The following is a 25,957-nucleotide window of genomic DNA, read 5'->3' as shown; positions in this document are numbered from 1 at the left end:
ATAGGGAAAACAAATGAAGAAAATTTTAAAGAAAAAAAAGAGTTTTGTTTTAGATACGGTACTCTTGACATCCATATTCCCTATTAAAGCATAATGTTGAACAGGCAGTTGGATAAAGGAGTCTGCGTGGAGGTAAGGGGGCTTTCCTGGTGACTCAGATGGTAAAGAATCCGCCTGCAATGCGGGAGACCTGGGTTTGATCCCTGTGTAGGGAAGATCCACTATAGAAGGGAACAGCTACCCACTCCAGTATTCTTGCCTGGAGAATCCCATGGACAGAGGAGCCTGGCAGGCTACAGTCCATGGGGTTGGAGAGTTTGGGTGAGAGATGAATGTATAGGAACACTGTATGGAGAGTACTTTTAAAGCATTTCGACTGGATTAGATCAGAAAATATGAAACTTTGAGAAAAGACTCAGGATATAGACTTCTCTGCTTTACAGATTTGGGCCAAAGACAGAGGGTTTATTAAAAAGAGGCTGGGAAAGATAAGTTCACGAGGAAGGAGGAGCACAGTAAGAACGTGATATTGATGAATCCAGAGAATGAAGTATCTCAAAGAGACTGATGCTCTTTCAGATTCTCTGAGAAGTAAGATGGGGAAAGAAAGGCAATTCAGGCATTGAATCTGGCAAGATAAACCTCATTTGAATTCTGTCAGTGGAGTTCATTTGTTAAAAATTCCAAATTGGAGAAAGTCAGGAAAGAAACAAGGTCAGAATAGTTACAAGAAATAGTGACACTATTTTGGAAGACTTTTGCTACGAAGGAGAAAGGAGAAGTGAGACAGCATCTAGAGGGTAGCAGTGCTCTAGAAACTTGTTTATATAAATATATATATATATTACTTTTATTTGTTATATTTTCAAAAAACTGTAGAGTCTATGGTATAGACCATATGTAACCTCACTGTTGTAGAACTCTTTGTATTTATCTAATTATATTTATATGAGTATGCTCACCTATATAAATATGTATAATACATTATTGCCTCATTGCTTCAGTGTTTGTGACATTGTATTATGATCATGTCCCTGCCCTGCTTTAATTCCCATTATGATTCAGTTTGTCAAGGTAAAAGAGAAACTGCTCCAGTGTCCAGGTCATTGCTGACATGAAATAGGCTGTAAGTTCTTGTTGAAAAAGTAAGTAAATAAAATATTAGTTCAATTTAGTTCAGTTCAGTTCAGTTCAGTTGCTCAGTCATGTCCGACTCTTTGTGACCCCATGAACTGCGGCACACCAGGCCTCCCTGTCCATTACCAACTCTTGGAGTTTACCCAAACTCATGTCCATTGCGTCAGTGATGCCATCCAACCATCTCGTCCTCTGTTGTTCCCTTCTCCCCCTGCCTTCAATCTTTCCCAGCAACAGGATCTTTTCAAATGAGTCAGTTCTTGGCATGTGGATTGCTTTAGCACTGAGCCACATGGGAAGCCCAAAATATTAGTACAGTCCCAGAATAATGCACCCACTAATATTTAGAAACACTTTGTTATGGGTAGGTAGCATGGTTTCCCAGGTGGCTCAGTGGTAAATAATCTGTCTGCCAATGCAGGAGGTGCTGAGGACAGAGGTCCAATCCCTGGGGCTGGAAAATCCCCTGGAGGAGGAAGTGGCAACTTACTTCAGTATTCTTGCTGGGAAAACCCAAAGACAGAGGAGCCTGGTGAGCTACAGTCCATGCTGTCTCACAGAGTCAGACACAAGTGAGCGTCTGAGCACAGCACGTTGTTGTGACTAAGTAGCGTGGTACCTGTGATGCCATGGCAACAACAATTGATATTAGTGAAAAGACTTCTCAAATGGAAAAAAAAAAATCTCCACTAAGGACCAACAGTGAGTTCACTTTACAAGGTAGGGTTAGGAAGGACCAAGAAAACAGCTTTATTCAAAGAACAGCGCTGGGCCATCACCAGTGTTGCTTGTAATACCTCTTCTGTCTGATGGTATCATTTGAATTGGAGCTATTACCACAAGTATAAGGCTTCCCTGGTGGCTCAGGCGGTAAAGACTCCACCTGCAGTGCAGGAGACCTCGGTTCAATCTTTGCGTGGGGAAGATCCCCTGGAGAAGGAAATGGCAACCCACTCCAGAATCCTTGCCTGGAGAATCCCATGGACAGAGGAGCCTGGTGGGCTACAGTTATACCACAAGTATAACACATATGACAATGCCTCTTGAAGGAAGACCTTTGGTTCATTGCTCCTCTGATTCTGCATTTCCCAAATCCCAAATTTTCTACACTGACTTTACCAAGATAAACCAACGCCGGTGCTCTAGCCAGCAAGTTGAACAGTTCTCTTCTCAACTTTCTCTGGGTACCCAGGCACACACACCTTCTCTCTCTATTTTTGTTGTTGTTCTAGTTGCTAGTTCAGTTCAGTTCAGTCGCTCAGTCGTATCTGACCCTTTGAGACCCCGTGGACTGCAGCACACCGGGCCTCCCTGTCCATCACCAACCCCCGGAGCTTACTCAAACTCACGTCCATTGAGTCGGTGATGCCATCCAACCATCTCGTCCTCTGTCGTCCCCTTCTCCTCTGGCCCTCACTCTTTCCCAGCATCAGGGTCTTTTCAAATGAATCAGCTCTTCACATCAGGTGGCCAGTGTATTGGAATTTCAGCTTCAACATCAGTCCTTCCAACGAATATTCAGGACTGATTTCTTTTAGGATGGACTGGTTGGATCTCCTTAATTAAGTTAAATATGATTTAGTTGCAAAGTCATATTTAATTCTTTGCGACCCCATGAACTGCAGTCCACCAAGCTCCTCTGTCTGTGGGATTTCCCAGGCAAGGACACAGGAATGGATTACCATTTCCTTCTCCAGGGGATCTTTCTGACCCAGGGATCAAACCTGTATCTCCAGCGTCTCCTGCTTTGGCAGACGAGCTATTTTACCACTGAGCCACCAGGGAGGCCCCTTCTGTCTGTATGCAAAATATATAAATATATATAGCATTACCAACTTAATAGACATGAATTTGAGCAAACTCTGGGAGATAGCGGAGGTCAGAGAAGACTGGTGCGCTGCACTTCACAGGGTTACAGAGTCAGAAACCAGAGTCACTAAGCAATTTAGTAATAAATGTGTGTGTGTGTGTGTGTGTGTGTTTATCTTCCAAAGATACGATATACTCCTTAAAGAAACATTCCATTATTTACTTCCTAATTTGCTGACTCAAACCGAGGTCTAATTCACAGTCTCTGTTCAAATGAATGAAATACTATCTGAGATCTAAAGCTAAACTTTTATTTCTTTAGCATATAATTCAAATAGTTCCAAGAGGAAGCACCACCTTGACAACTTTTATGTAAGGATAGAAATGTATTTAAATGCATACGTCTAGGCTGAATAAAATCTAATTTACTTTTTAAAAGGTCCTGAATTGTGTTATGGAAATTAATATCCCATGAAAATTAAAACTTCAAGCGTCTGAATGTTCTTCGCTTGTTTGTATTAATCTCTATTTTAATGGGAGGACTGGCTTGTGGTTTTACTTCTCCTTGTCAGCATCAATACCCATTTTTCATGTACTGTGTAATGTGAGACATTAAAACCTGCCAGTGAGATTCATATTGAATCTAGGATCACAACAAGGATCATAGCTTTTTGCTTATAATGTCCAGTCATCACTGATATTCTGTTATGTCTCATCTTTTGTCAAGTATAGTGAATTATCGTCCAGATTTGTATCTTATCAGGAAATCGCGCCAAGGCACAGGACATGCACTTGAAGTAGTTATTTTGAAACCTGATGTGTAGTAAGACTAAAGACACTATGTAAATCTAAGTCTATTTCCTGCTTTATTTTGCCAACAACAGCCTCACCTTCCTGAACCATCAATAGTAAAAGTCAGATGCTTTCTATTGAAATTGTATTGAAACAATTAACTTGTATAAAATACAATTTCTGTGACTTAATCTTAAAGCTGTTTGAACTCCCTGTAAAATTTCAATCAAAATTTCAAGTTCTATATTTCCAGCCTTTTCTCCTTGTATATTTTTCTTAGTCTATATTTTGAGGTAATTGTGCAAGGGCATGGTTCTAGAAAGTTCAACTAAAAAAATAAATAAAATAAATGTGGGGAATTCACTAAGGATTTGGTGGGGGGGTGGATATCACTAGAACGTTCCTAGATTTCACCTTTATTCATAAAAAGTGCCTTACTTCTATAGGATGAACAGCTTTTTAAAAAACTACCATGATTGCTTAAATGAAATTAGATAAATTTTTATTTGAAGAAGTAAGGACATAAAGTGACAACTAAATATAAAGACAGCACATCTTTGCTTATATGAAAAATGTTTTATATTAGTTTTAATCTAAGGAACATCTCATTTGAACTTTAGAGACAAGGAGATGATGGCAGAATGTATGCAAACACGTCAAAGATAAAGGAGTGTTTTAACTATTTTCACTTGGATATCAGTAGGATAGTTTCTGATTTTTCAGAAGATATAACTTCATTACATATGGCAATATATTATACATGGTGGACACCCCCCAAAACCTGAGCTATTTCATCGAAACCATTCATTCATCTTTATCAGTTGAATATGCTTGCCATGTCTTATCAGTTTCAAGCCAAGACTTAGCAATGAAAGTTCTTGTACAAAGAATAATTTTCAAGAGTGCTTTCCTTCTGAGTGTCCTAGGCACTAGGGTCCTAATGTCCTTTGAAATCTGGATTTAAAAGATTTCCTCTTTGAAATCTTGCCTTACAGTTTCTTAGCATTTATTCCTTGTCCAAGGTTGTCTACACCTTCGTCATGATGACCACCCGTGGTGGATTCTCTCTCTCCCTGTCCCACTCTCAGCTTTTCCCATAAAACACACACACAGAGGCTTCTGGTAAAAAAGAAATTTCCTCATTACAAATTTCTTGTATCTATCAGTGATAATATTATACATATATATACACACACACAAATGACATTGTCAGTGGTAAAATAAGTAAATTTCAGTTCAATTCAGTTGCTCAGTCGTGTCCAACTCTTTGCAACACCATGAATCGCAGCACGCCAGGCCTCCCTGTCCATCACCATCTCCCGGAGTTCACTCAGACTCACGTCCATGGAGTCTGTGATGCCATCCAGCCATCTCATCCCTGTCGTCCCCTTCTCCTTCTGCCCCCAATCCCTCCCAGCATCAGAGTCTTTTCCAAAGAGTCAACTCTTCGCATTAGTTGGCCAAAGTACCGGAGTTTCAGCTTTAGCATCATTCCTTCCAGAGAAATCCCAGGGCTGATCTCCTTCAGAATGGACTGGTTGGATCTCCTTGTAGTCCAAGGGACTCCCAAGAGTCTTCTCCAACTCCACAGTTCAAAAGCATCAATTCTTCGGCGCTCAGCCTTCTTCACAGTCCAACTCTCACATCCATACATGACCACAGGAAAAGAAAGACTAAGAATAATTTTCAACTTGGAACTGGTCTTTTTGAGGAGTACAACAAAATGCGTCCTGTTACTTTGATTTCTAATTCTTTCATTCCTTCTCAACTTCCTTTTGCAAAGTCTGCATCTTAATCTGGGCCTCCCAGATGACCCAGTGGTCAAGAATCTACCTGCCAATGAAGAAGATGCAGGAGACATAAAGTTTGATCCCTGGATGGGGAAGATCCCCTGGAGAGGGAAATGGCACTCTAGTATTCTTGCCCGGAAAATCCCATAGACAGAAGAACCCATGCCGACAGTCCATGGGGTCTCAAAAGAGTCAGATAAGATTGAGCAAGCATGCATCAAAACTCAAACCATGCAAAATAGGTTCTGTAGTTCTACTTATGATGAAATTGATCAACAAGACTTTCTGGTCTTTTCATCTTAAATGTTTAAACTATTAAAAGGCTAATAATATTTGTCAAGACTAATAATAATAAAATCAATTTACATGCTCATATGTGAGGCTAACACCAAAATGATGGGTTCCACTTGAAACATTTCCCTGCTTCCCTTTCCTTTCCCATCATCTTCATAATCATCGTCATTATCATCACCAACATCTTTTAGAAATGACCAGACACGTGCATTTTGTAGCACTTTTTGGTAGTAAATTAATTTGTTTCTCTACAAATGTAGGGATAGCGTCTCTTCTAGTCCCTCATCTTTATTCTTATAAAACTAGTCACTACATCTTTCATGACTTAGCATGTAAAGCCTAACTCTTTGAAATTATTAAAGAACTCACTCAATCGTCTAAATTGTCATTATCATCTGTTACTGCAGTAACCGGTGGTCCCTTTTGAATTAGAGAAAATAGTTTATAATAGCAATTAATGCTTAAAACTAGCTATTCCTAGAAATAATAACCCTTAGCTATTGCAACCTGGTGGGTCCTGGGAATGTTAATTAATAGCTAGTCATTAACTGCCCTGCAGTTTCCCAGCAAAGAATTTCATACTTCTTTTCCTGAATTGTTTTGCATATAAACATCAGTTGTCTTAAGAAACCCTGCTTGAAAACATCATTGTGTGTGTGGTGGTGGGGGGGGATATTTTTTTAAGAAAATCTGAGGTGAGACCTTATACATTTAAACCACAGGTGTAAATAGAAGTAAACAGGTTTGCAGAATCAAGATAAAAGATGGCCTTGACGTGATCTGGTTGTTTTGCTATGCACAGCCTGATGTTGCTGCCTCGCTGACCTTTCCTACTCTGATCTATAGTTGTTTTATGAAAAGGTCAAATCTTGCCCCAATATAGACCAATTATACACTGCTGAAAGTGTAAGATAAGGATTAACAATTGTGTTGGTTACTTTATATGTCAATTTAACTGGGTTAAGGGGTGTCCTGTTAGCTGGGAAAACATTATTGCTGGGGGTGTCTGGGAGGGCATTTCTCAAAGAGGTGAGCCCTGGATTCAATAGGGTGAGTAAAGTGATTCACCCTCAGGAATTCAGATGGGCATCAGCCAGTCCACTGGGGGCCTGAAGGATGAATTTCCTCCTCTTTTTTGAACTGAGACCTCCAACGTTTTTGCCCGCAAACCTTAGAGCCCTTGAATCTCATGCCTTAGGACCCTGACAGCAGCAGGTGCTTGGTTCTCAGGACTTTGACTGCAGGCTGAGACTTAGGCCAGAGGCTGCCCAGGCTCTCCAGCCTTTGGTCTTGGGGTGAAACTATCAGAGGCTTTTTTCTGGTTCTCCAGCTTGCAGGCAGCAGACCATGAGACTTTGGGGCCCCCATAGCCTTAAGAGCCAATTCCGATCATAAATCTCCTTGTGCACACACAAATGCATATCTTATTGGTTCTGTTTCTCTGGCACATCCTGACAAAAAGGAAAATCTGGGAAAAACAGATCCATCTCCATGTGGTACAGTTCAAAGAAAGCCCTCAGTACTTAATACAGTTGGAACCTTCTTCCTTTGGGATAGTGTCTCTACTGGGAAAATGTAACATCAATTTGCAGATTTGGAGGGAGTGTAATTTGAACACAGTACACAAAAAATTGAGAAATGAACTTTCCTTGGCCTCTATGGAAGGCCAAGATGTGTGTTTATTGATGTCTCACATACAGTTTCGTGTTGACTCCAATACTTTAGCCACCTTATGCAAAGAGCCAACCCATTAGAAAAGACCCAGATGCAAGACTGAGGGCCGGAGGAGAAGGGAACAACATAGGATAAGACGATTGGATGGCATCATGGACTCAATGGACATGAGTCTGAGCAAACTCTGGGAGATAGGGAAGGGCAGGGAAGCCTGGCATGCTACAGTCCATGGGGTTGCAAAGAGTTGTACATGATTTAGCTACTGAACAACAATCTCTTTTTAAAATGTCTGTTTTTAGGTTGACTTAGAGAATACCCTTATGGACATGGGAAGAGGAGAGGAGAGGGTGAGATGCATGGAGACAGTAACACGGAAATGTACATTAACCATGTGTAAAATAGACAGCAACGTGCTTTTGTGCATTTGCTGTATGGCTCAGGAAACTCAAAGAGGGGCTCTGTGTCAACCTAGAGGGGTGGGATGGGGAGCGAGGTGGGAGGGAGCTTCAAAAGGAAGGGGACATATGTATACCTATGACAGATTCATGCTGAGGTTTGATGGAAAACAGCAAAATTCTGTAAAGCAATTATCCTTCAATAAAGTGAGTGGAGGTGATGGAATTCCAGTTGAGCTATTTCAAATCCTGAAAGATGATGCTGTGAAAGTGATGCACTCAATATGCCAGCAAATTTGGAAAACTCAGCAGCGGCCACAGGACTGGAAAAGGTCAGTTTTCATTCCAATCCCAAAGAAAGGCAATGCCAAAGGATGCTCAAACTACTGCACAATTGCACTTATCTCACACCCTAGTAAAGTAATGCTCACAATTCTCCAAGCCAGGCTTCAGCAATACATGAACCGTGAACTTCCAGGTGTATAAGCTGGTTTTGGAAAAGGCAGAGGAACCAGAGATCAAATTGCCAACATCCACTGGATCATTCAAAGAGGAAGAGAGTTTCAGAAAAACATCTATTTCTGCTTTATTGACTATGCCAAAGCCTTTGACTGTGTAGATCACAATAAACTGTGGAAAATTCTGAGAGAGATGGGCATACCAGACCACCTGATCTGCCTCTTGAGAAACCTGTATGCAGGTCAGGAAGCAACAGTTAGAACTGGACATGGAACAACAGACTGGTTCCAAATAGGAAAAGGAGTACATCAAGGCTGTATATTGTCGCCCTGCTTATTTAACTTCTATGCAGAGTACATCGTGAGAAACGGTGGGCTGGAAGAAGCACAAGCTGGAATCAAGATTGCTGGGAGAAATATCAACAACCTCAGATATGCAGACGACACTATCCTTATGGCAGAAAGTGAAGAACTAAAGAGTCTCTTGATGAATGTGAAAGAGGAGAGTGAAAAAGTTGGCTTAAAGCTCAACATTCAGAAAACGAAGATCATGGCATCCAGTCCCATCACTTCATGGGAAATAGATGGGGAAACTGTGGAAACAGTGGCTGACTTTATTTTTCTGGGCTCCACAATCACTGCAGATGGTGACTGTAGCCATGAAATTAAAAAACACTTACTCCTTGGAAGGAAAGTTATGACCAACCTAGACAGCATATTAAAAAGCAGAAACATTACTTTGTCAACAAAGGTCTGTCCAGTCAAGGCTATGGTTTTTCCAGTGGTCATATATGGATGTGGGAGTTGGACTATAAAGAAAGCTGAACGCCGAAGAATTGATGCATTTGAACTGTGGTGTTGGAGAAGACACTTGAGAATCCCTTGGACTGCAAGGAAATCCAACCAGTCCATCCTAAAGGAAGTCAGTCCTGGGTGTTCATTGGAAGGAATGATGTTGAAGCTGAAACTCCAATACTTTGGCTACCTCTTGAGAGGAGTTGACTCATTTGGAAAGACCCTGATGGTGGCAAAGATTGAGGGCAGGAGGAGAAGGGGACAACAGAGGATGAGATGGTTGGATGACATCACCGACTCAATGGACATGGGTTTGGGTGGACTCCAGGAGTTGGTGATGGACAGAGAGGCCTGACGTGCTGCAGTTCATGGGGTCACAAAGAGTCGAACATGACTGAGTGACTGAACTGAACTGAATAAAATATATGTTTTTAGGTTGAATGCCAAGCAAAGGGTTGCTCTGAAAAGCACCCCATTTTCACTTTACCAAAAATGAACAAAAAGGAAAAAAAGCAAGAAAAATTGGGGGAAGTGTTAAAGCTTTTTATTTAGCTGCACTCAGGAGAGAATACAGACAATACCCATGAAATTATAACAACATTTGTTAGTACTAACTATATATATATATATATAAATCATCAGGAGGAAGCATTTTATTTAAAATGTGCGTGCCTCGCCACCAATTTTGAAGTTTCTCTTTTAGGGGTCTAAGGTGAGTGCCTGAAACACTATTTCTTTTACAGTTTTCTGAATGATTCTTAAGTCCATCCATTCATAACTAACAGATTAGAAAGTGAAGGACAGAGAATCGAAGCCCTGGATATTGCATAATTGTAATGAGTATTGACATAGATGATATGAGTTTTTAACAAGCGCAGAAGAAAGTGACAATATATTTCCTAATAAAACAGAGATATAAATCCAAAAACTTGGCATTGAATGCTAGGACATCAACAAAGGGAATACAGGCAGGAAGAGAACAACAGAGATAGAGAAAGACCAAAAGCTGTCTATACCTGTGAGAGTGTTATGGCTCATCTTGGATATAGTTCCCAGTCTATCAATCAAACCCTAATGTAGGTGTTGCTGTGAAGGTTATTTTGTAGATGTAATTAATGTTCATAATCTGTTGACTTTAAGTGAGGGAAATTTAGCCTAATAATCTGGGTGGACATGATTCAATCAATTGAACGTCTTTAAGAGCAGAAATGAGGTTTCCCAGAAGAAATTCTGTCTGCAAACTGCGGCTTCAACCTGCCCTTCCATTAAGCCTGTCCTGCTGATTTTGAGCTTGTCTAGTCAGACACCATTTTGTATAAATACCTTGCCCTAAATTTCTCAGTACACAAGCTCCTATTGGTTCTCTGGGTGAACCCAGAGTGTGTAACTACTGCAAGACTATTTGCTTACAAAGGGCTCATTATAAAGAAATCCATTTCTGTCAGGACCCCACCCAATAGAAGTGCCCCAGGGAGCCTCATTTGCACTGTAGTTGAGGTCATTCTCCAAGGGGTGATTTTCTCATAGAATACCATGTGATGAGTGAAGACACCAGGGTTGTGCAAATCTATGGCTATTGCTCAGCCCTCCTTAAAGCTGTTTTGTATAATAATCTATGGACAATAGAATGAAATACTCCTCACCTAGAAGGAGGAATATAGTCATTCTCAACTGATCACCTCCTTTTCTTAGTGATGTTTCAAATAAAAGATTCATTTTAAGTAAAATAATAAATGGAAATAAGATATATTTTATTACCAAATCAATCAGGCACTGATTTCTTCAGAAGACTTACTCTGAGAATGCAGTATTTTATCAAGGGTAACTTTCCTCTGGGAGTTGGTGATGGCCAGGGAGGCCTGGCGTGCTGGGGTCGCAAAGAGTCAGACAGGACTGAGCGACTGACCCGCACTGAACTGAACTTTGCTTTGCTTTGTACCACAAGTTACTGGAAGTTGCTACAAGTTCAATGTAACCCTCACTTGCTCTGTGGAGCTTTCTCTGTGTGTCAGAGGTCAGCATGAAAATTCTTTTTACTCTTCTCGTAAGGCTTTCCACGGCCTTCCTGTCTGGCACTAGCGGTAAAGAACCCACCTGCCAATGCCAGAGGCATAAGAGACACGGGTTTGATCCCTGGGTCGGGAAGATTCCTTGGAGGATGGAGGCTGCGGTCCACAGAGCTGCAAAGAGCTGGACACAACTGAAGCGACTTAGCGCACAGGCACACGTCTTTCCATATTCCAAACATGCTTTTGATATTCCACTTTGTGTTCCATCTTTGGCGCTTAGGAGATGATTTGTGCGTTATTGCTTTTCTTGTGCTTTTTTCTAATATTTCTCATGTATGTGTATCACGCGCTGTAGTCTGTCGAATCCCAGTTTTCTAGCCCACAACCAACTTACTGGTTTTTAAATAACTATTTTTTCATGAAATTATAGTTACACTAAAAGACTTAATGACATCAATAAATGTATCATGTGGAATGTGTAAAATAATCTGTTTAAATTTATCACAGAATATCTAAGCATACAGAGGGTTTAATAATTATCGCAGCACCGTCCAAATCCTATGATAGTAACTCAAACTTTTATAATTCCTTTTTCGTTCCATTTCTAGCAATAGAGATTTGGGCAGATCTTTTTCTTCCTGGCTCGTTTGTATTAAATGTTCTCCTTCAGGATATTTTTTCTTAGACACAAAACAATCCTCCAGCATGAAGCCAGACAAAGACTCTAATCAGATGTTTCCCTAAATTCATGGTGAACCTCTTCCTATAGACATCTCATCACCCACAGAGCTGTGTTTGAAGACTGCAGTCGCTTGTATTGTTCAGGCACTAGCTTACCTTGTCATCAGGAAGTTTCCCTCCGGTAAGTAACACAAACCTGATAATGAGTTTCACTTCTATTAAAGACTGTACAAAGCTAAATTTATTTTAACACCTGCCAGAGAAATTCGCTATTAATGATAAAGTTGTGAAGGAATATGAACTCACCAAATCTGATCCATTCTGTTTATTACATAGGCTAAAAGCAGCGGTGCGTTGGAGCTGGTTTGCACCAGCCGAGATAGAAGCCATAGCTCACATTGCTTTCCGTTTGGGTATTTGCTTTCTAGAATTGGCATGCCGAGGACATTCATATGATGGAAATCATCAAATGCTCACAATTTAGGGTTTTTTTCTTCCCTTTCTACCAAACTGCCTGTTTAAACACTTATCAGCACAGCACTACTAGCAACAACAGATTTCTATAACGAGGAAAAATACATGAAGGCTGAGCTCGTTGTTGGCTTCTGTCTTTTAATAATTTTATTCATTTATTTATCTTTGGTTGTGCTGGAACTTTGGCTGTGCTAAGTCTTTGTTGCTGCACATGGGCTTTCTCTAGTTGGGACGCGCACGGGCTACTCACGCTTGCAGTACGCAAGATTCTCAGTGCGGCGACTTCTCTCGCTGTGGCACACAAGCTCCAGGCACGTGCGCTTCAGGAGCTGAAGCTCCTGGGCTCTCCGGTGCAGGCTCCGCAGCTGCAGCACCACAGGCTTAGTTGTTCTGCAGCCTGCGGGATCTTCCCAGGTCAGGGATTGAACCTGTGTCCCCTGAATCAGTAGGCGGATTCTTACCCACTGGACCACCAGGGAAGTCCATTTCTTTACTTTCTGATATTCATCTATCCGTGCTACTCCAGATTGTTTACTAATAAAAGTAAATAAGGTCTTTTCAAGCCATTTTCATTAAAGCTTTCACAAAATATTACGGTGAGCAGCAGGCAGCAGAGAGAGGTGAGAGGTCACAAAGAGTGCGATCTTTAAGGTCTGAGTGACCTAGACACTTCCTATCCGATGGCATCCTATAATAAGTGCTACTGAAGAATTTTCTCATCTTCGAAATGAGTAGCATGCCTATGTTAGCGTGCCACTGCGGAAGTTGAGTAGACTGGTGACCTTCTGATCCCGCTGCAGGCACTCACGACTTCACAGTTCTGCCTTCCATTCCCTTACATACCTTCCTCCCAATAACACATACTTCACTTACAGTGACTTGACTCTAGTATAAATTAACCAGCCTCCTCATGACATTTTTTTTCTTTTTATTTGCCTAGTTTTCCATGTATTTTTGAAACAAACTGTATTGAGGTGTCAGTGATGTTTAATACACTGCAGGATGTAACATCTAGAATTCAATGCATTTGATAGACATACACAACCACAAACTCCAGCCACAATCACAATACAGAACACTTTTATCACTCCCCAAAGTTTCCTTGAGCACACTGCACTTAATTCTTCTCTCTGCCTTCAGTCTCCAGGCAATCACTGGTTGGCTTTCTATCACTATAAAAAGTTTCCAGTTTTAAAAATGTCATATAAAGGGAATTGTATGGCCTGGACTCCTGTGTATGACTTCTTCACATGGTGTAATATTTTTAATATCCATCAGTGTACGAGACTTTCAGTTGTTCCATTTTCTCTCTAACACTTGACATTATAAATATGTTTCATTTTAGCCACTCTAATGGGTATATAGTAATATTTCTTTACAGTTTAAAGGCTCTTTTTCCTATAACTAATGATGTTGAGCATTTTTGTATGATGGCTTTTTTTTTAAATCTCTCTAAAGAATAGTATTTTATTTTTTATTTCTCTGCTTTATTTTATTTTTATAATCTTTATATTTATCCTTCCACTAAATGCTAAATTTTCTCTTTGTTTTTTCTAGTTTCCTTTAAAGATAGCTTTAATAATTGAATTCAGAACTATCTTTTCTAACATATTTTCTATGTATGTGTATTCTGTACTTGGGATACATAGTCTTTTGTAGATGTCAGTGACTTAAAAGATGGTTAGTAGTGTCATTTAGGGAGAAGGAAATGGCAACCCACTCCAGTGTTCTTGCCTGGAGAATCCCAGGGATGGGGGAGCCTGATGGGCTGTCATCTCTGGGGTCGCACAGAGTTGGACACGACTGAAGCGACTTAGCAGCAGCAGCAGCAGCAGTGTCATTTAGATCTTTTCTATCTTCATTACTGATATCGTTTTGACTAGTTTTTACCTTTTTTAGGGAAGACTGAGAAAGGTATACTTTTCCCCTGATTGAAATATGACTCTTCTAATTCTGTTTGGTTTACGCCTATGTAGCATTTTTTTAAAATGATGTTTCTATCTCTTTGGGTCTTATATTTAAAGCTTATCTCTTTTAGACTACATAGGTTTGGCTCTTGCTTTCATAAATAATCTAAAAATCACTGCATTTTGAGTGTTGTCAAGAGTTTAGCTGAGCCTGAGTTATTCCATGGTTGCTGCTGTTCAGTTGCTAAGTCCTATCCGACTCTTTGTGACCCCGTGGGCTGGAGCTGTCCAGGCTTCCCTGTCCTTCACGATCTCCTGGAGTTTGCTCAAATTCATGTCCATTGAGTTTATGATGTTATCCAACCATCTCATCCTCTCTCTCCCCCTTCTCCTGCCCTCAATCTTTCCCAGCATCACGATCTTTTCCAATGAATCGGCTCTTGATGTCAGGTGGTCTAAGTATTGGAGCTTCAGCTTCAGCATCAGTTCTTCCAACAAATATTCAGGGTTGACTTCCTTTAGGATGGACTGGTTTCAACTCCTTGTAGTCCAAGGGACTCTCAAGAGTCTTTTCCAGTGCCACAATTTGAAGGCGTCAATACTTTGGAGCTCGGTCTTCTTTACGGTCCAGCTCTCACATCTGTACGTGACTACTGTGTTGCATTTTAAACTGATATCAGCCCCTATGCAAGTGCATGCACTGGATAACAGCCACGGGGGCCACAAGCAAATGTGAGTTCCCAATGGGACTGCCCCAGCAGCCCTCGTGATGGGCAGTCTCTCCTGCCTTCCAGCTCCTGCAAGCCCCTTAGATGAGACCCTTGGTGAGCTGATCAAAACCCCCGCTTTTTTGGATTACATTGACCAATCCAGTTCTGGCCTGGGAACCTGAAACCAGTCCACCCACGGGCCCTAATAAAGCTACGTGCTCAGTCCTGCCTCTGTCTCTTGACTACTTGAGACACATATTCCTGTGCTTCCTCCAGAACCTCTGAGTGAAAAAAAACTTCTCTATTTCAGATTCTCTTGTGTTCTGTTGTTGAATTTCTTCTCTTCTGGCACCATGAGATCCACTTAACAAATATTAATTTGACAAGTCAAAACATGTACGTAGTCTATATATGTAATAAAAACTATTGTTCGATATATCATTTGACTTTCTTCCACTTTCTTTTTTGTGGCTGTTTGTCCCTTATTTCCTGTGTGTCTGTTAATCAGATATTTCTTTAGTACTCTGCTTTATTTCCTCTTTCTGCAGCCTAGCTATATTTCTTTGCATTATTTTTTAAAATTAGCCTGTAAGTATATACTTTGAGGATCCAGAAGTTAAAATATGTATCTGAACTTATCCCAATCTACTTAGAGTTAATTCTGACTTACTCTTAATAAAACCGAGAAACCTTGCAGTTGCATATTGCCATTTTCTACCCTGCTCTGCGTTTTGTGTCACTGAGGTCATATGCGTGCTCCTCATTTCTCAATAGCACCTTACAATTTTGCTTTCAACAGATAATGTTCTCTGAAGGAAACTAAGAAAAGAAATGGCAAACATTTGACTAACAAAATGCTATGTTTATCCACATACTTACCATTTCCAGTGCTCATCACTGCCTCCTGAAATTCAAGCTGCCTTCTGGTGTCACACTCCACTTTTAGTATTTGCTTGTAAATCCTATCTGCTGCCTCCAGATATTCTCAGTTTTTGTTTACAGGAAACTTTCCATATATAGGATTCTCGGTTAACAGTTCCTTTTTCATGATTGGAATATATTTGTAATATTCTGACCTTCATAGCTTTCCTCCTATTTTAACATATTTCTAGCTTCTGTCACCTTTTAGATATATTCTCGTTCTCCTAAACTGCTCTTTTTCAAATTTAATCCAGTTCTTATCACTTGTGGGAAATTTTGAACAATCACTTTACTCTGTCGTTGTCACCAAACATTAGATGGCTTAATCTCAAATAATTCCGTATTTTGTGCTGAGGAACAGATGACACCTCAAATGTAAGAATGTATAAAATCTGAGGAAATTCAGTACTGTGAACTTGGTTCAAATCTTAAATTCAAACAGATAACACCTTGAGAAAATGCAGTACTATTAACTTGGTTCGAAAAATAGCCTGCTTCACAATACCTACTTTTAAGCCTATCCAAAGCCTTAAGACCATGATAGCATGCTCTGCTGCTTTTAATTTCTTTCTGAAGCCAAAGATATTTTATATGTGCTTTTCAAAGGAAGCATATATTTTACTGAAGAGGGCAGGGAAGTAAGGGCAGTGAATGATGCTTTAGACAGAGAGAAAAGTCTATATTGGACAATATTTTTTGAAGATATTTTAAACCGCTCTTTCCTATAGAACTAGAATGTTCTTGTTATGTTTAAACTTCAAAGGTCAGTACTGAATTGATAGGTAAACCTTGCATTTACCTCGTTAGAAAATTGAAGTGCATGTCTATTGACACAATGGCATTTTAGGAGTTCAGTGAGGGGATGAGTAAAATGAAGTCTGAATGAAGGTGGCAATACAGATGAGCAAAGGTGATTTGCTCCATAAAAGCTTCAGAATGGTCAGATAACAGGCCTCACACGGGGTGCATCCAAACAAAACCTGCAAGCGGCCAGCCGGAAGAGCTGCTACCTTGAAGCCACTGCAGTTTTGAGGGATGGGGGGTGGGTAGATGATGGTGTTAGCTCAGAGAAACAAGCGCTGGGGGAAAACAAAGCCTAAGGGAGAACAGTTTAAACAACAACATTTTGCTGCCTCAAAATGAGTCAGGTTGCACAGTTCTGTTCTTGACTTCTCCCATGTTGTTAGACATCTCGGTGAACTTGTGAGATTCAAACCACGTGTTAACTAAACACCTGCAGCAAGCTACATGCAGAAGCTCTGATTCTCCACTGCCTCTTCCCTCCCTTTCCTCTCTTTCCCCCTCCCCTCCCTCTCTCTCCCTCTCTCCTCCCTCTCTCCCTCCCCACCCCACTACCCTTCCTCCTCCTCTTCCTCCTTCCTTGTGAACTAAGACATTAGGGAACATCTTAAAAATCTAACCTGCCATTTAAAATCTTTCCCTCTCCAACTTTTATGTTTTGAAAAAAAAGCAAAGCACTGTGTTATAATTTATATAATCTGAACTGTGAATCAAAGCATTTCTGTTTCGATACTTACACTATGGTATCTGAGTCATATTTAACACAGGGCTCAATAAATGGATTCATAGACCCTTCCTCCAGCTGAGAGCCTTGTGGGAGTTCTATCAGTGTGGCTTTTCTTTCTTTTTTTTTTTTTACTTTTTTTTTTTGGTATTTTTAATTTTATAATATTGTGTTGGTTTCTGCCACACATCAAGGCAAATCAGCCATAATTATACATACATGCCCTCCCTCCAGAATCGCCCTCCCCTCCCCCCCATCCCATCCCTCCAGGCCATCACAGAGCACCAGACCCTGCACCCTGGGCTACATTCTCACACGCTGTCCTTCTGACACCTGCTGCTGCTGCTAAGTCGCTTCAGTCGTGTCCGACTCTGTGCGACCCCATAGACGGCAGCCCACCAGGCTCCTCTGTCCCTGGGATTCTCCAGGCAAGAACACTGGAGTGGGTTGCCATTTCCTTCTCCAATGCATGAGAGTGAAAAATAAAAGTAAAGTCACTCAGTCGTGTCTGACGCTTCATGACCCCATGGACTGTAGCCTCCTCTGTCCATGGGATGTTCCAGGCAAGAGTACTGGAGTGGGTTGCCATTTCCTTTTCCATATATATATATATATATATATTCCATATATATGTGTTAGGATATGATATTTATCTTTATCTTTCTGACTTACTTCACTCTGTATAACAGGCTCTAGTTTCATCCCAGTGTGGCTATTCTATTGTAACGTCAGAAGGCCAGGGTGAATTCAGAAGACTCAGCCAGCTGTTCAGTGGCCTCGGAGTCAAGAAAACAATCTGCATGGACAGGACTTGTGGGTATAGATCCTGCAAAGCAGCCCACCTTGTCAGGAGATATTTATAAGAGGATTTGAAAAAATAAGTGAACATACTAGAAACACTAAGTGGCAGATTCCTCATTGTTAGAGAAAGGATGTGGAAATACATGAAGACAGAAACTTCATAGCGCCAGATTGGGTCAACAGGTATTGATAAGCTCCACTCTTAATAGATTATAGAGAAACAGGTAGATATGTATGCATGTATTTGTGGAAACACCTGTTCATATGTGTGATGGGTCGCTGGGAAAAGAGTCTCCTGCAATGCAAGAGACACAGGAGACGTGGGTTCGCTTCTTAGGTCAGGAAGATCCCCTGGAGGAGGACACGGCAGCCCACTCCAGTATTCTCACCTGGAGAATCCCATGGACAGAGGAGCCTGGTGGGCTACAATCCAAAGGGTCACAAAGAGTCAGACATGACTGACCAGCTAGGCAAGCACATGTGTGTGTGTGTGTATGTGCGTGTGTGTGTGTGTGTCCATGCTATGCCTACATATATCTCTTAGCTCTCACCATTGTGAGAGGTTTAGGAGCTCAGTCATGTTTGACTCTTTGAGACCCCATGGACTGTAGCCCACCAGGCTCCCCGGTCCATGGGATTTTCCCAGCAAGAATACTGGAGCGGGTTGCCATTTCCTTCTCCAGGTCATTGTGAGAATGTAGACTAAGAAAAAACAAACAAACACCTAGATCTTACTTTTTAAATACTATTTTCTACTAAAAGGAATCAGAGCTCCAAAGACTGATTTCAGGGCTAGAATAGGAAAAGTTTAAGATGAACTTAAAACATCTTTTGATAAGAGAATACTCAAAGAATTATGAGATCTCAAAATAAAGATGATACCTTAAAGGAACTCCCTCAGCCTGATCTGGGACAACTAGAACATCAAAATAAATACTGACAGTAATAAATTACTGATATAGTCCTTTCTAACATAACTGAATGAATAACATATGGAGAAGAAAGGAATTCTGACTTAAGGAAAATGCTACCTAATACAAGGCATAAAGACATCAGAATATCATTATTTCACAATTGTTACACTAACAATTTATTCAAGTAAGAATCATCAATGAATACTAAATCCAGTGGAAGAAATATCAAAGGAGAATGGGTTATCTCCATAATCTCAAAATATCTCTGCACAAAAGCTCAGAGTCCATTGTCTTGATGAAGTTTCTGGGTGTCTGATTGTCTAGGATATGTTGCCGAGTTGACATATTTCCTTCAAGGTGAAAAACAAATTCCTTCATCTTGCACAGAATATCAGTAAAACAGATTTTCTTTCAATCCTGGCAATTTGCAGGGGTGGGTTGTGTTTGGAGACAACATATGCCACTCATTTTTAAGATACAGAAAATGTTTCCAATCATTATTATTCATAATTTGCTTCCTTGTTTATTTATTTGGTTTTAAGGAATGCCCATTAAGTAGGTGTTTGGTTCTATTGTTAAGTATTAGGTTATCAGAAAATTTCCTGCTTCAGTGTGGTATCTTCATCCTTGTATGTTGCTTCCCACTTTTGGGTCCCTCTAGTCTATTCTGTCAAAGAGTAAACCTCCAGTCTTGTGTTTAATTTGAGTAGGAAAGAGACACTCACCTACACCAACAGGAATCCTGTAGAGTTAACTGCTTGCTATGTTTATCTTAAAATAATGATTGAAAATTGTTCATCTATGGTACGTGTTGCTGCTCAGTCACTAAGTCGTCTCCAACTCTTTCAACCCCATGGACTCCAGCATGCCAGGCTTCCCTGTCCTTACCATCTCCTGGAATTTGCTCAGATTCATGTCCATTGAGTTGGTAATGCTATCTAGCCATCTCATCTTCTGCTGCCCCCTTCTTTTGCCTTCAAACTTTCCCAGCATCAGGGTCTTTTAGTAGATAGACTATAGTAGTCTATAGCAGCTGGCTAACTTAATAGTCCCCAAACACATAATTTCAATGATTACTGAATCATGATCAATCTTATTTCAATAGCTTGGTGCATTTCCATTCCTCCATCATATAATATAGAAGCAAATCTCAGACTTTATTGAATTTCTAAATATATTTTGATATGAAGTCGAAAAGATAAAGAGCCTATGTTAACATGATCAAAATAACGTTGTCATCACTGTGCAGGGAAGAGTTAACTCATCAGGCCAGTTAAGAACCACTGGTATAAAGTGGCCATAACCTGAGACATAAGGAATTCACTGCCACTGTGTTGGTTATTATTTCTAGGTCATTACAGTGTACAGAGTTGTTGTTCAGTCACTAAGTTGTGTCCAGTTCTGTGTGACCCCATGGACTGCAGCACGCCAGGCCTCCCTGTCACTATATCCAAGAGTTTGCTCGACTCAGTCAGTTCAGTCACTCAGTCGCGTCCGACTCTTTGCCACCCCATGAACTGCAGCACACCAGGCCTCCTTGTCTATCACCAACTCCCGGAGTTCCCTCAAACTCATGTCCATCGAGTCAGTGATGCCATCCAGCCATCTCATCCTCTGTCATCTCCTTCTTCTCCTGCCCCCAATCCCTCCCAGCATCAGGGTCTTTTCCAACGAGTCAACTCTTCGCATGAGGTGGCCAAAGTATTGGAGTTTCAGCTTTAGCATCAGTCCTTGCAATGAACATCCAGGACCGATCTCCTTTAGGATGGACTAATTGGATCCCCATGCAGTCCAAGGGACTCTCAAGAGTCTTCTCCAACACCACAGTTCAAAAGCGTCAATTCTTTGGTGCTCAGCTTTCTTCACAGTCCAACTCTCACATCCATACAGGAAGTAGCTATTGTTTTTTAAAATTTAAACACAACATGATTTCTTATTAGTTTCCACCATTCATATTCAGAACTATAGGATTCTTACTAAATTTCATCAAACTTACATCTTAAATGCTTTTCTCCTATTCTGAAAATCTGGGTCACAAGTGACGCCAACAAAATTGTTCTTATGGTTTATTACAGAATCAATAAAATATGAAAATAATTTGATTAGTAAAAGAGTTTCATACTGTTTTTGATTTACTTTTCAAACGAAGTGTGTATTCTATTAGCAATGTCCTGTCAAAGGACTGTTTGAAATATCACTTAAAATAAGTCCTCTCTGTGGTTCTATCTCTCTTGAAACACACAGATTCATCTATTTATTCTTTTTATTTTTAGCATTTATATTAAATTGGTTTTGCTTTATAATTACCTACATGAAGGCAACGTCTCCTCTACAAAACAGTAAAATTAAAGAAGTTTCGCCTCTGTCTTCTCTATGGATCTTTCCCAATCTGTTTCCGGCCCCTCTCTATAGATCATCTGTTTCTTCATGCCTTCTCTCCCTCTGTTTCTCCCTCTTCCGCTCTATTTCCCTCTCCCTCTCTCAGTACTGATCCTTTCTTTAATTTTTTAAACAATTTCTCTCTCCTTTTCAATCTCACTTCTTTCAAAAGTCCTGAATTCCACTGATGTCTGGATTTACTGGGTAACTTAAAATATATCTCCCATCAACTGGGTGACTTAAAACATATCTCCCACCAACAGTTTAGAGTCTTTCTTCCTTGGATATTTAGTCAGTTACCTTTCACTTCAAGCTTCCTTTATTTTTTAATATCTCTTCTGTCCATCTTCTTTGCTCTCATTTTATTATGTTTAATAATCTGTTTATTGTCATTTTGATATAATTTTGAGATTGGCTGAATGCATCTAGTTTACTACTTTATCTAGAAGTACAAATGAATATTTGTACTTAAGGAACATTTTATGAGAAGATCAAGTATAATTTAAAGGAGAGGTTTTTCATGATTTTATCATGAAATTTACTTATGATTACATGTATCTTCCTTCTGATTCAGGCCCCTACCCAGCATCCAGTGGAATTCCTGTGCTAGATAGTAGGTTCTCATCAGTTACTTATTGTATGCCCAGTATCAGGTTCCACTCATTCTTTAACTCAACAAATATTTGTGAACATCTTCTAGGCAGAGATACAGTTCATCTTAACATGAGGTAATAGATCTGACTGAATTAGAGGTTTATATGAGATTTATAGGGAACTGAGGTTGACAACGCAGACTGAAAACAATCCTAAGCTTGAAAGCTGCTGACGTCTTATACTTCCTCCCTCAGGTGTCAGTTTATTTTCTTGTTTTATCTACAAAGATATTGTGTATTAAAGACCCATATCTGTACCTGCATTACTCTTAATGATTTTTTCCCCTTCTGCATTTTATCATCTTATATTTGTTCAGGGTCTTTTTAAATTTTTCGCTTCTCTGCCTCACATACCTATTCTTTCCTGAATTCAAGTAAACCTGATGTATATCTAACTGTACAAAGTAAGCAGCTATTCTAATGCTGAACGTCACTATAAGCCTTGTCTTCATAACTTTCTATTCCTACTCTTGATATAGCTCCCTCCAATATGGAGGGTGGTTTAGCATCTGGCTATTAGATTGTGAATAACTGAAACGGTCGTTTCACTTTTGCTCCTACAGTGACTTGTCTCAGGTAAACATTCACCAGCGGTTACAACTACTCATCAAGCATCTGAAGACAGTTCTCTGCTTGGAAGCATGGCTTGTGTTAGTTACAGAAACATTACTGAGTGGTGATGTTAGCTGCAGTGGAAGATACTTCACTGCCCTGGAGATGATGGAGAAGGTCAAAGTTAAATATGGTTTTATGCTTTTGGGCACACTATTACATCACATTTTGCATTCTTTGAAATAGGAATTTTTTGTATTAATAGGTAAATTGGTTGAAGCACGGTGAATCTACAGTTCACGGATTAGCAATGACTACTTCAGCAGTCACCAATGAGAAATTCCTGCTAGCTTCATCATCATTCCTTACCAACAAAACACAAAGGTTCAAAGGAGATGAAAAACACACACCTTAAAAGTCACCTGTGGATAGTTGGATGCAAACAAAAGAAACAAATAATAGCAGCATTGAGCGTTTTTTGTTCACTCTATTCTTCACTCAGCAAAACTCTTTTTTGAGGAATTTATACTTATCATTCTGCAGTATGATTTCCTTTGGAGGAAACCACGTATTTGGGCCTTTTGTTTAATTATTGGGACTGGTCAATATGTTTATTTCTTTTTAGGGGGGAGTGAGTAGCATGCCACGTGGTAAACAGGATTCCTGGTTAGTTCCCCAACCGGGAATCAAACCCTCGTCCCCTGCAGTGGAAGTGCAGTCGTAACCTCTGGACTGCCAGTGAAGTCTGTGGTGAATATGTTTAAATATGTGTTGCTTGTGATGGGAGGGACACTCCAGAGGGAGGACGTATATGTATACATACAGCTGATTCACACTGTTGTACAGCAGAAATTAACACAACTTTGTAAAGCTATTATATTCCAATTATTATTATTTTTTAAAAATCATACCCTACTTTGGCCACCTGATGCAAATAACTGAGTTATTGGAAAAGACCCTGATACTGGGAAAAATTGAAGGTGGGAGGAGAAGGGGACAACAGAGGATGAGATGATTGAATGACATCACCGATTCAATGGCCATGAGTTTGAGTAAACTCCGGGAGCCGGTGATAAACAGGGAGGCCTGGAGTGCTGCAGTCCATGGGGCTGTGAAAAGTCAGACACGACTGAGCGACTGAACTGAACTCTACCTAGAGACTATCATACATACTGAAGTAAGTCAAAAAGAGAAAAATGAATAGTGTGTATTAACACATATCTGTGGAATCTAGACACATGGTATAGATGATTGTTGCAAAGCAGAAATAGAGACAAAGATGTTGAGAACAAACATACGGATACCAAGAAGGGAAAGAGGGGTTGGGAGGGCCTGGGAGATTGAGGCTGACACGTATACAGTATAGATACATGTATAAAATAGACAGCTCATGAAAATCTACTGTACAACACAAGGTACTCTCCTAGGTGCTGTTTGGGGATCTAAACGGGAAGGAATTCCAAGAGGGAGGGGAGATGTTTATGATTCACTTTGAGGTGCAACAGAAAATAGCAGGGCATTGTAAAGCGACTTTTGTAAAATGTAACAAAATGAAATAAAATGTAAAAAAATAATAAGCAGGTGTTCCTTTGTTTTGTTTGACCCTAGCTTGGGCTAAAAGCTAAAGTGATGAATTCTGAGGAATGAGTGAGTCCCCTCTGCCCTCCCCACCCCCAGTGATCTGCTTTCCTCCAGGATGACACGAGTGTCTGACGATTTCCACCACGTGTGTCTGCCTGTCTCTTCAGCTGTGCCCTTGTCAGCACGTCCTCTCACTTTTCATCTGAATCACATTTAACATCCGCCCTTTGATGATCGGATGTGGATATAAGCCTCTCCTGGGGGCCTCCTCACCAGCCTCTCTGGCGCGGAGCTCGCATTGTGACCGGCATTAATACTGACGACGGTATTAGTGCTTCCAACCTCTGTGCTCCCCTCACGGCAGTCTGGACTCATTGCCACCCCTTCCCTTGTAGCCATGATTGTCGCCGTGGCTCTCAGCCCTCCTTGTTCAGGAAGCTACAAAATGTGCACCCTTGGCGCCTGCAAGCAAAAGTCTCTGTCTATTACCTAACACCTTTACACAAGCCAGCATCAAATCACCTGCTTGATGGAAGTCTTACGTGCTGCACGCGATTTCAGTTTCAGTGTGGAATTTGCTGTAGGCAGGACATGAGTTCTAAGAAGGGGCATATTTCATAGAGATTAAGACCATAGTCCCCTGAAGTCAGACAGAAGTGGGTTCCATTCCAGGATCTTCTCTGAAGCCTTGGAAAGTCACACACCTCTATCTATCTCCGTTTTTTTTTTTTTATCATTATAAGAAGAATGAGAAACACCCCACTTACAGGTCTTGGAGTCAGAATTAAAGAAGACAAAGTCTACAGAATTAATCCCACAGTTGTTTTATATCTGTGGACTAATGAGAAACACCCCACTTACAGGTCTTGGAGTCAGAATTAAAGAAGACAAAGTCTACAGAATTAATCCCACAGTTGTTTTATATCTGTGGACTAATGTATGCTACCTTTATTTTTCCCATTGTAAAAAGTTTTGGCAAAACTGATACTCTAGCCTTGGACTAAAAGACCATGCTATTGTGAATACATGTATTCTTGATCTGCATCTTCTCTGCAGTCTTCTATTTGATAATCATTTTATTGTTTATAAATTATTGAGCGTATTAAATGTATTAAGCAAGTTCGTGAAGCTGAATTCTACTAAACAAGAAAAAAAGTCTACCGCTACTGACATTTTATATTTGCTTCAATTAGGGATCTTATCCTTTGTTGCATGATTAATGTAACACCTGTCCCGCCTCCACACAGCCACACCCCCTCCATCAACTGTGGATACTGTTGCCAGAGTGGATCACAAATCAGAATGCATGAAAGCCTTTCTTTGTTAGCTCTCTGTAGCTTTAGAAGAAAACTGTTCTCTTGAATATGGTACCTGCTGCACTTGATGACTGACGCTCAGCTAGCATCTCTGCCTCATGTCTCAGCTAGCATCTCTGCCTCATGTTCATATTCAAACCAAGCAGAAGCTTATGAAGCTCCCAGAGCACACCAGCTTCACATTCAGCCCCCAGCCTCTGTAATTATGTCTCTGTAGTACCATAGATGTGCTTCGTACTTGACCATTTAGAGATTGTCTGCTCTGGGAAATTTTCCCTGACCTTACTGAACTCCATTGTCAATACCAGCCTGAGCCATCCCACTTTTCTTGTGTGTGCCCAGTTGAAAAGTCATGTCTGACTCTTTCGCAACCCCATGGACTGTTCTCTG

This window comes from Ovis aries, chromosome 7, assembly GCF_016772045.2.
Source record: "Ovis aries strain OAR_USU_Benz2616 breed Rambouillet chromosome 7, ARS-UI_Ramb_v3.0, whole genome shotgun sequence".
NCBI classification, from domain to species: Eukaryota; Metazoa; Chordata; class Mammalia; order Artiodactyla; family Bovidae; genus Ovis; species Ovis aries.
The sequence above is the reverse complement of the archived record's forward strand: the minus strand, read 5'-3'. Positions refer to the sequence as shown.